Source organism: Miniopterus natalensis, chromosome 2 (assembly GCF_054644295.1).
Source record: "Miniopterus natalensis isolate mMinNat1 chromosome 2, mMinNat1.hap1, whole genome shotgun sequence".
In the NCBI taxonomy this organism is placed as follows: Eukaryota; Metazoa; Chordata; class Mammalia; order Chiroptera; family Miniopteridae; genus Miniopterus; species Miniopterus natalensis.
In genome coordinates, this window is record NC_142082.1 from 133,942,049 (window position 1) to 133,954,228 (window position 12,180).

Sequence of the window (12,180 nt, forward strand, 5' to 3'; positions counted from 1 at the left end):
AAAGAAAACTAACAAACATATCTATTTTCTGCTACATATTTTCTAGATACATCCTGAATTACTTTTTTTTTTTTTTTTTAAAGGAAGGAATTGGAAAAGATCAGAATGAATTGGATGGGTGATATTTTTCTTAGCAGAATGGTGCTCAGGAGTTATTTCTTTCTGCCTCAAACAATGGAGGATATGAGAGTCCAGAAACTGGACTGGCAGGAAGCTGTGAGGTACTGATGACACATGAAGCCCTGGCCACCTGAGGAGCCTAGGAAGAGACAGGATCAAACTTGCAGGTTTTAGAGCTAGGACAGAATTCCCGATGTCTTAGGGATGTGACCAAAAACATCACTAGCAGTCCTTAGAGAACTGGTAAATCTACAACTGTACCTAAAGAAAACCCAGTCCTTGAAACAGGACAAGAAGCACATAAAGATTAGTGAGCAAAGAAGAGAGATACTGACTTTCGCAAATGAACGTAGGATGACCAAAAAAGGAAGACTGAGTAGACACAGAGACCTGTCTTCCTCTTTTTGTTAAGGTATTGCACACACCTAATGCCGATCCCCAAACAGGCAGAAGTTAGGAGTAACCCTCATAGAATGTTCACAGGGCTTGAAGCAGAAATCTTTATCCATTAAAATCAAGGAATTGTGAGCAACGCTACTGTCAGAATAATTTTTGAGGTTATTTTTATTAGCAGCCAACACGGTCCATCCCAATTAAGCAGTTGGGCTTCAGGATCAGGGCACTGCTAAAAAAGGCTAGGATCAAAAATGTCACTTGGTCTCTAGCAATAAAGCAAAATCATATAGCTGCTGTGAAAAATAGTATGGCAATTATTTAAAGGATCAAGTATAGATTTACCATATGATCCAGCAATTTCACTTGTGTGTATATACCCAAAAGAAGTAGGGACTCAGATATTTGCACACCAATGTTCGTAGCAGAATTACTCACAGCAGCCAAAAGGTGGAAGCAGATGAGAAAATAAACAAAATGTGACATACACTTGCATACAATGGAATATTATTCAGCCTTCAGAAGGAAACTCTGACACACGCTACAACACAGACGACACTTAAGGACATTTGCCTGAGTGAAGTAAGCCAGTCACAAAAAGACAAATATTGTATGATCCCACTTACATGAGGTAGCTAGAGTAGTAAAATGCATGGAGCCGGGAAGCAGAATGACAGTTGCCAGGGGCCGGGGGTAAGGGAGATGGGGAGTTGGTGTTTAATGGACACGGAGTTTCCGTTGGGGAAGATGAAAAAGTTCTGGAGATGGATGGTGGGGATGGTTGTGCAAAAAGGTGAATGTATTTAACGCCGCAGGTCTATACACTTAAAAAACGGCTACGATGGTAAATGTTGTCATGTATATTTTCCTACAGTAAAAAGTTAGATATATATTTTTTAAACTCAGAACTTTTGTCATAGAAATACAGGATAGATCATATATACATTGAAAATATGTTTAGTAAAATAATACAACCTGTAAAATTAATGACGCAAAATTTGAAATTATTGGTTTGATAGTTTTTTGTTTGTTTAAAGATTTTATAAATTCAGAATAGCTATTCATATATAAAGTTTATGATTTCATATAGGTTACATGTTTGGATATCAAAATAGTTATAGTTAATATAACAAAATTTTTCTCTTTTAAACGTCTTTACTGATTTCAGAGAGATGAAAGGAGAAGGAGAGAGACAATAGAAACATCAATGATGAGAGAGTCATCATTGATCGGCTGCCTCCTGCACACCCCTGACTGGGCATGTGCCCTGACTGGGAATTGAACCGCGATCTCCTGAATCTTAGGTTGATGCTCAACCGCTGAGCCATGCCCAGTCTGCCTGTGTAACAAAATATTTTAAGTTAAAAAATGTAACTTGACACTTGTAAGAAAACATAAATTTGGAGCCTAAAAATTTGTTAAAGTAGAAACACTATTTTATTATTGCTATACATATAATACTTGATTATATCTTTTTAAACTATTTTTAAGGCTATTTTTTAAAGTAATTTCAGGTTTACAACAAAATTGAGAGGATCTTTGCTAACTATTTACTGCTTTATTAACTTATACTGTTAAGCAATGAAGATCTGGTTTTTAAAAAAATTAAAAATTTATTTTGGGGTCTTAAATAATTTGAATCCCAGAGATGCAGATTTAGGTGGCAACCCAAACTGTGCTCTGGAGAGAACAAGGAAAAGCAGCTGTACAAAAATGAAAACCACAAAATGAAATTCTTTCATGCGAATGAAGGGCTGCTGACTAGGTTAACAGGATTCGTTAGTTCCAATTTGCAAACAAGGGGGTGGTGAAAACTATAAGGAAGTGAAGTCCATCTGTGTTTAGGCAGCAGTTACTGTTCTAAGGTGCTTAGGGCTCCAGGGAGTTTATGGCTGGGCCCTGAGCTGAGTTTAGCAACAGGTTAGCAATTTCATAGCAGCTCTGAGATCTGAAGCCTAAGATGTGCGTAGATCCCACTTCTCTAGTAGCCTTCTGACTATTTTACGTGACACTCTTTGCCATGCTTCTTCCATTTTATTTTTTCCACTATCAATATGTAGTTAATCAATTATGATGTTTTGGGTCATCTTAATTACGTCCTTCATCTCCCAAATTATATTTAGGGTCTTAAGTTGAAATGCTGATACTTTGGATACAATACTCCTCTGATTGTATGTTTGCCTGGGAAAATTCTAACCTTAACTGAATCAGCCAAGTCCCCACTGACACTGATTAAGCCCTAGTTACCCTCGTAGCTGTTCATCAGAAGTTGTCCCACCTCTGGTGAACCCATCTTGCAAAATGTCCCCTGCACAGTGCTTGTGACTGATTTGGTGACTGCAAATTGGTTCTTACCAAAGTCCCCTGCAGATTGCACCTAGAATTCTGATTGAGGTAAAGAATGTTTCTTCCCTGAATTTTTTTCATTCTTGCAACCTGACCACAAAGTATAAGAAGGAGTAAACTATCCAAGTGTGTGGGCCACTGTGAGCACTAAGAAGTTTTAGAAAAATCCTGCTGCTTGCCAAGAAGAAGTGATTGAAGCCTTTACTTAGGAGTGATTTTTTAAAGATAGGTTAGTAAAAATGTTGCACTTTTCTTTAATCTCTTTATTTTTACTGATGACATTGAATAACCCCTGCAGTCCAAAAATTACTCAAAAAATGTAGTAAAAAACAAGTTGAACACAGTTATTTGTCACTGATTTTCAGTCAAGATAATGCAGATGAGAACTTTCAATGTAAAAGGAAAAAAAATAATGGCTCTTTAAAAAGTTAATAGATGGTATTAATGATTCAGATGTGTGCTGTTCTTCATCATAATTCTTACCCAGTGTATCTCATTCAAGTCAACCTATATTTTGGGCGAGTTTGTTATGCTGTAATCAATAGCTATAGCCACTTAGTTTTAAAACCAAATAAATATTGACCTTCAACTATTCAAGAATTGAATTATAAAATCAGGTTTCTCGCAAGACCATTGAGGTGATCAGCAGTTTTCACATTTACAATTCAAAATAAGATAAGTTTAAATCCTTAACATATCATTGTATGCTTAAAGTCAAATGTGCATTTCTTCTAGTTACTTCTGCAGCTGATAATGTTGTAATTAGCTAGTTATTAATCACAGGAAGAAGGCAAAGGGGAAGACCAGACATTATAAGCATGGTCATTTGGGCAGCTTCACCACAAAGCTGCAGTTTCACACTCCCCAGGCAACCACTGGTCCATGCCCTGCAGATCACTGGGGGGAGGGACTGGGCAAAGGGGAGAATGCATGTATGTGCAGTAAAATTGAGATGATGCAGGGAAGGTACTTGCCTGTCAATTTAGCCTAGGGAACCGTGGGTAGGCCAGAGTGAGTGGGGCCTGGCTCTTGGTTCTTGTGGCTCTTGTGACTCTCTTGCAATTGCTGGTGTTCCCTTCTTGGCCCACAGCCATGCGGATCCCACATTCAATGGACTAATGGACTGCAGCGGGGAACTCAAGCTAAGCTAGCCTGATGCTGGATTAGAATGTGTAGGCATGAAATGGAAACTCTGGGCAATGGCTTTAATCCTAGCTCTGCTGAAGCCACAGCTACATTTGTTCAATAATGGGATGAAGGGAAATGGGACCTTGGAAATTCAGGGGTCTAATTCTACAGAAATAAAGTTTTCTACAATATCTCATCCTCCCATGGGAGTCTCAGAAAATTCCTTTTCTCAAGATGTCAAAAGAAGCCCACTCTCACCAGCAACCAATGGGGATGAAGACCTCTTTCCACCAATAACAGAGCGATTTATAACTAGACATCTGGACCTTGTTTCTTCAGCAGTGTGTTTTTTCATACTGTGCTGAAGGTTATAGACCATACAAAACAGACATATTCCTGTGTGTTTTTAAAGTATAAAACATCTGAGAGTATTCTGTTCCTGTGCACTTTAGTGGTTTGGCGCTGTTAGGTTGGTGGTATCCCATGGCTGAAAACCTAGAAAATGGCATCAGGCATGTACTGCTCCAGTGCAGAAAAGGAAGATAGTAAGTAATTTGTTTTTCTCAGAGCTGAATTCCTTCAGCTATGGACTAAGTACAAATACTTTATTTTAAATACTTGTTTGCACCAAATCTAATGACTATTAATAAGAGAGTGTGTTGTCTGCCAGTATGACAATGCCAAAGAAATCAGAAAACTTTCCCATTGCATGAATCACTCAGCAAAAGTAAAACTGTGTTAATGCTTTATTGCCTACAATGAGCTTACATTTATTAAACCATGAAACCCAGTGATAATGCATGATACATTTTCAGTTTAATGCATTCCCTCCCTCCTTCCTTTCTTTTCTACTTTCTCTTTTAATTAGAGCAGATAAATCTTTTCAAACTATATTGTCACTTTGGCCAGGACACTAATACCATGTAGGAGCACTACATATGGTTGTACAAATTGGGACCAATAACAGAAAAGAATAGTATGAAAAGCATCAGCTTAGCAGTTAGAGGTCATAAGCTTCTAGCATTATATATCAGCAAGACCTTGATAATGTCACCTACTTTTTCATCTATAAAATAATATTTGTCAGTGTTAATAGAAGTAAGCACCTATTAGAATTTCAAAAGTTTTAGTAAATAGCAACCATTTAACAAATATTTACCATGTACTCTGCATTTTGGGGGGTACATTGCATACATTAACTCATGTAACTTTCACAACACCCTTTCCATTTAAGTCCTCTGAAAAAATTAAAGCAGAGGTTTTTCTAAGATTCCTATCTAGTTAAGTTTTAATTTCAGATAAACAATGAATACTTTTGGTATGTTTATGTCTCAAATATTGCATGCAACATAATTACACTAAAGATTATGCTAAAAATATTTATTATTTATCTGAAATTAAAATTTAACTGCTTGTCCTATATTTTTATTTGCTGGATCCAAAAAACCCCTATATGCTGATGAAACATTTTTAGGCAATCTGGACTAGAAGAAAGATGTTTAGTCTCAAACACTAATTTCAACTTAATAAGATTGAGGTTAGAATTCTAGTGATTGGTAGAAGTCACTAAAGAGATTTCTTTTTTAAAAAAAATTGATTTTAGAGAAAGGGGGGGGAGAGAGAGAGAGAAATATCAATTTGTTGTTTCACTTATTTATGCATCCATTGGTTGATTCTTATATGTTCCCTGACTGGGGTTCAAAGCCATAAAGGGGTCCAAACTCACAACCTTGGCATATCTGGATGATGCTCTAACCAACTGAGCTATCTGGTCTTGGACAAGAGCTTCCTTTTTAGTCAAATAAGTCGGATATCTGTGTATTGTCTCAAACCACATTTCTGATTTCCTTTTAATAATAGAGTTTTCCTTCAAAACCTTTATGCACATATCTGTCCAATTCTCCCAACACCATTTATTGAATAGACTATCCTTACCCCATTGTATGTTCTTTCCTCCTTTGTCAAGCATTAATTGATTATAGAGGCATGGATTTATTTATGGGTTCTCTATTCTGTTCCATTAATTGATATGTCTGTTTTTATGTCAGTACCATGCTGTTTTGATTACTATGGCCTTGTAGTAGAGTTTAATATCAGGTAGCATGATTCCTCCAACTTTGTTCTCAAGATCTCTGTTGCTATTTGGGGTCTTTTGTAGTTCCATATACATTTTCTGGCATATTTGTTCTAGTTCTCTGGTATCTTTACAGGAATTGGTATCTTGATAGAAATTGTGTTGAATCTATAGATTTCTTTGGGTAGTATGGACATTTTAATGATGTTAATTCTTCCTATCCATGAACATGGTATATGCTTCCACTTATTTTATCTTCTTCAATTTCTTTCTTCAGTGTCCTATAATTTTTTGAGTACAGATCTTTCACATCCTTGGTTAAATTTATTCCCAGGTATTTTATTCTTTTTGAAACAACTGTGAATGGGATTGTTTCTTAAGTTCCCTTTCTGACAGCTCATTATTGGTATATAGAAATTCAACTGATTTTTAGACATTTATTTTGTATCCTGCTACTTTACTGAGTTCATTTATCAGCTCTAGTAGTTTTTCAGTGCAATCTTTAGGGTTCTATATATACAGTATCCTCATTTGCAAATAATGACATTTTTACTTATTACTTTCCAATTTAGATGCCTTTTATTTCTCTTCTTGTCTGATTACTGTGGCTAGGACTTCCAAAAAATAAAACTAGCTGACCTTCTTACACCATACACAAGAATAAACTCAAAATGGATTAAATACTTTAAATGTTAGACTCAAAAACAATAAAAATCCTAGAAGAAAACATAGGCAGTAAAATCTCAGGCATTCTTGTAGCAATATTTTTTCTGATATATCACCCTGGGCAAGGGAAACAAAATAAAAAATTAAAAGAATAAGATTATATCAAACTAAAAGGTTTTTTTGCACAGCAAAGGAAACCATCAACAAAAAGACTAGACAACTCACTGAATGGAAGAACATATTTTCCAATGATATATCTGATAAAGGATTAATATCCCAAATTTATAAAGAAATTCCAAAACTCAAAACCAAAAAAAACAAACAGTCCAATTAAAAAATGTGCAGAGGACCTGAATAGACACTTCTCCAAAGAGGACATACAGATGGCGAATAGACATATGAAAAGATGCTCAGTGTCACTAATCATCAGAGAAATGCACATTACAACCCCAATGAGATATCATCCCACACCTGTCAGAATGGCCACCATCAATAAATCAACAAAACAACAAGCGCTGGTGAGGATGTGGAGTAAAGGGAACCCTTGTGCACTGTTGGTGGGAATGCAGATTGGTGCAGCCACTATGGAAAGCAGTATGGAGTTACCTCAAAAAATTAAAAATGGAACTGCCTTATGACCAGTGTTTTCACTTCTGGGAATATATTTAAAGAAACCCAAAACACTAATTTGAAAGACTATATGCACTGCTGTGTTCACTGCAGCATTATTTACAATAGCCAAGATTTGGAAGCAGCCCAAGTGCCTGTCAGTAGATGAGTGGCTTAAAAAAGCTGTGGTACATTTACACAATGGAATTCTACTAGGCCATAAAAAGGAGGAAATTTTACCCTTTGCAACAGCCTGGATGAACTTGGAGAACATTATGCTAAGTGAAATAATCTAGTCAGAGAAAGACAAGTACCATATGATTGCATTCATACTTGGAATCTAATGAACAAAACAAACTATCAAGCAAAACAGAGACAGAGAACAGGCTGACGGCTGTCAAGATTGAGGGGGGCAGTGTTGGGGAGCTGGGTGGGAGAGTGTGGAAGAATTGAAAAAAAGAAAAAATAGAGAGAAAACTCATGGACACTGACAACAATATGAGGATTGCTGGGGGGAGGGCAGGTGTGGGAAGATGGAGAAGGGATAAAGGTGATAGAAGGAGACTTGACTTGGGATGATGAACACACAATACAGTGTACAGATGATGTGTTGTGGAATTGTATACCTGAAACCTGTATAGTTTTGTTAACCAGTATCACCCCAATAAATTCAATAAAAAGAAAAAACCAAACCAAATCAAACCATCATTATGACCCGCAGACCTTTCCTTCTGTTCTGGTACAAGCAAAGGGCAAAATTACCTTAAATGCTTCACAGATGATCACTTTTTTCTGTATTTTTATGAGTAAAGTTTGATGTATTATACATTATATAGTGCATCAATAAGCTTCATGTCTTTTAGGATCTAATTTTGGATTTATCTCTTCTTTTCCCCCCCAGAATTCCTTTATAAGTAAAATAGGTTCCCTTTTCCAATTCTTAAATATTTCTAAGGCTTAAATATTTTATAGTTTGTTTTATAAGAAAAAAACAAAATTGCCCTATCTTGGGTAAAAAGATTTAAAATGTTCAAGAATTATTTTTAAAACCTTATTTTAAATTATTTACCTTAAACTAATGACAGCCTAGATGCTTAAGATCCCACACAGTCTTTATCAAGCTGAGTGAAATATAGCAAGAATTGTCAGAAGGTCCTGAGTTTTCAATAAACACTTACATGAATATTAATTACATGGTAATTAATGACAGAATTGTATTAAGTGTCCAACACTCAATTTACAGAAACAGAAAGATAAGTCATTAACTGGACGAATATTGCTGTCTCCATTGCCTCTAAAGTTCTTGGTGTTCAGAGCAACTCAGTTCTGAACTTTCCAGGGTTTCTGGCTCAGATCAGCTCTGTGACTTTTAAACTCTCCTTATCACATTAACACATCCATTCATTTTAAAAAATGCTTGCTAAGGATTTACTATGTGCTGAAAGCTGGAGATGTAGTGATGAAAGATTATGGTTCCTCTTGCTGTGGAATTTATGATTGAGCTGGACAGGCAAAGATACAGGTGCGGGAAAGAAGTTGGTACGGGTCCCTTCCAAAAATCTCAAAATGTTAGAGAGCTTTACAAACACTAAGGGAGCCAAAGGTTTGTTATCACTGATCTGAGGGTTGAGGATCCAGGGGAGACTGGGAAAGGCAGATATAATGCTAAACTTCATCTTGTCCTTGTAGAGCACAAACGTTCCAGGAGTTACATGCATGAGGACCAGGCAAGATCACTCCCACAAACCTGGTGCCTTGGGATCTTTCTGGTTCTTGGACATATGCTCAGTTTTCTACTTCATCTTATTGTGTTATCACCTGGAATGATTAGTGTGTGTGGGAGGGGGAATAGAATACAGGCAAGCTGTGGCAAGTCACATGAGCAATTTTCAATCGACAAAATGGGGAGCTCTATAGGGGCATAGCGCTTGCTGTGGGGTCTTTGGAAATTTACTAAATCTTTCTGTTCTCATTCTACTCACTTGTATATGAGAGAATTAGTTGTTTCTGTTTATAGCCAGAGACACTTATAGCTCCAAAAGGACCTATCTTTAGAGTTTTGGCAGTATTTCCTGCACAAAGCCCATCTCAAAAGCTGGCCCTAAAAACGAAGGGCATGGAAATGCGCAGGCAGTAAGTATATGTCTTTCTCCCACTCCACTCTATTTTGGAGAATTGCAAAAGTGCTATAATAAAAAGAACCTGTTTAGCATTGCCTGACCAGGTGTTCCCCAAATTTATTTTGCCAATGAGTCTTTTTCTTTCCCATCTAGACAACTCCTGTCAAAATTAAAAGGAGTTGGCTTTCCACAGATCTCAATTTGGGATCTCCACTGATAGGAAAGAATGGACAGAATTGAGTGCCTATTATGTGGCAGGTCTCTGATAGTAGATAAGAACACTGAAATGGAAGTAATGACCCCTCATCAAATTTATACTTATCAGTGGGTGATTAACATCATAAATTACAAAAAAGCATTTTAAATTATAATTTTGACAAAATCTCAATGCAGTAAGCTTTCTCTTACTATACAGTGGAGGGCAAAAGTAGGTTTACAGTTGTTTGTATGGAAAATGATACAATAATTAATAAATAATACAAGAATAAACTGTGTTTCATATACTCACAACTGCACACCTACTTTTGCCAACCCCTGTATATGTGTAGAAATATAACAGGGTGTTCCCCCAAAATGTATGCACACTTTAACAGCTAATAGATCAATTTTGAAAATGAAATGTATTTTAATAAACACTGCCTTTATAATTATGTGTATACATTCTGGGGGGACTCTCTCTCTCTCTCTATATATGTGTGTGTGTTTGAGCCAATATGGGCGTATGACTTTATGTACAATATGACTTGATCCTCACAGTATCATTAGGAGGTAGATTGCATTATCTTTGTACACTGCTCATGATGGGGGTGCAACTTCTTAGGCTCAACTAAATATTCAGACGTACAAGACTATCATGGGTCAGAGCTGAAAGTAGGATGCTCAGAAGGGTATGCAGAGTGGGAACACAGAATGCCAGCAGGGAAGCACCATCCATTTCCTCCTACAGGAGACTGTGCAGCAGTCCAGCAGAGAGCTCAGTTATTAGGAGGTGAGATTCATCAGAAGGATAAAAGCTGGATCTGATCAGAAGCCTCATGCCCCACAGAAGTCAATAGCCCTTGACAACCCCACAAGCATAGTTCCCAGTGTTCTTGTGAGGAACATGCTAGTTGCAAGAATCTTTACATTTAGGAAAGTTCATACCTATGACTTACCCATAAGGTGTTCATAGTAGGTTTATCGTTCCTCCCTGTCCAGATGCAATTTACCCTACAGGAGTCATCTGGCTAAAGTTACTCAATGGCCAAATTTTTGTGCCATGGGGAAAAAGAGTTTTGCAAACTCTTTACCTAGAGGTGCAGGTGATGGAGTAATTTCCCTAAGGCCACATCTCAGAGAATTAGGAAGCAATGAGTTATAAAGGTCTGAACCCGGGTCTGTCTATTCCTGAGAGTAAATTTTTTTAAAAACTCTTTACAGTGCTTTCAATTAGAGGACGCCTCTGAAAAAGGCAGCAATAGATAAAAGCAGACTAGTGATAGAACCATGAGCCATGAAAAAGACTGGGGATAATTTCTCTTCTGAAACCACAGGGAAGGAGGAAATGAGAGATTAATTTTTAGGTAATTAAGAATTGACAATGTTATTTTCAAGATTTATGAGTTTTAGAGTGACGGGCATCAAAACATTCTAAGATGAGTTTTATTGATAGGTGGGATAATCCCTCAATGTAATGCATTTATTTCTAATTAACTTTAGTGAAAGTTAGTTTCCCCATTAGAGGAATAAGTGGCACTAACTTAAAATTAGAAGATATAAACCCCATTACATAAACAGTAGTCCAGTAGTTGCAATTTTCTAGTTTCTTTCCTGTATGAATGGGTACCACAATCCCTTCACACTACTAATTGTACCTGTTTGGTAATAAACTACCCACAACAGGCCTTCTTTAGATGTTTAATATAATTTACAAGGTCATTGGACCCAATAAAATATCTGAGCTCAGTTCAATTGGTTTAGAGCCAAGGAGAAAGGAAGTATGCAAACAAGTGTTCCTTTAAAAAGTGGTAATATTATGTAGCCATCTTGAGCTAGTGTAGTGGAGTCTGTTCGTTTAAGAAAGTAAGAATCTATTTTGTCAGATTTGGTATTTTTCTGGGCTCTGAGATGGAACTTACTCCATCGAGGGCTATTATGACTCTCAGTGATTTGCCCAAAGTGCTCATGCTTTTTCCTGTATATGGTGATATTCAATTGAGGAAATTAAATGTATGTAGTGGTTTAATGGGAAACAGAGGTGTTTAAAAATGCTGAAATGTGTGTATTCAAACATGGCTTGGTTTAAAATGAAACTGCAGCAGTTTTCAAAATGCAATTCTTACTCTATTAAAATGCAAATAAACAAGGTCTTTCCCCCCCCCCGCCATCTTCCCAGACATTCCAGCCTAGTTATAAAATATCTTTGAAATACATTAGGTCTTGTTATTGTCAAGACATGTTTTGGGTTTTTTTGCTGAAATTTATTAACAAATTATAAAAATATCACCTTCCTTTTTTTGTTTGTAGAGGAAATTGATCAGATAATGTTTAAAGACTGATTTTTTAAAATCACAAATAATTAGAGGAGATTCCTAAAAGAAATATTAACTCTTGGTAGGTGAGAAAGAAGTGAAGCCTCCAAAATCTAAGAAATTGGCTTTCTCTGTGAATTGACAGCACTCAGTGTGCTGGCTCGGCTTCCAGGTGATTCCTTTCTATATTTTACTGTATCTCAACACCCCCCAA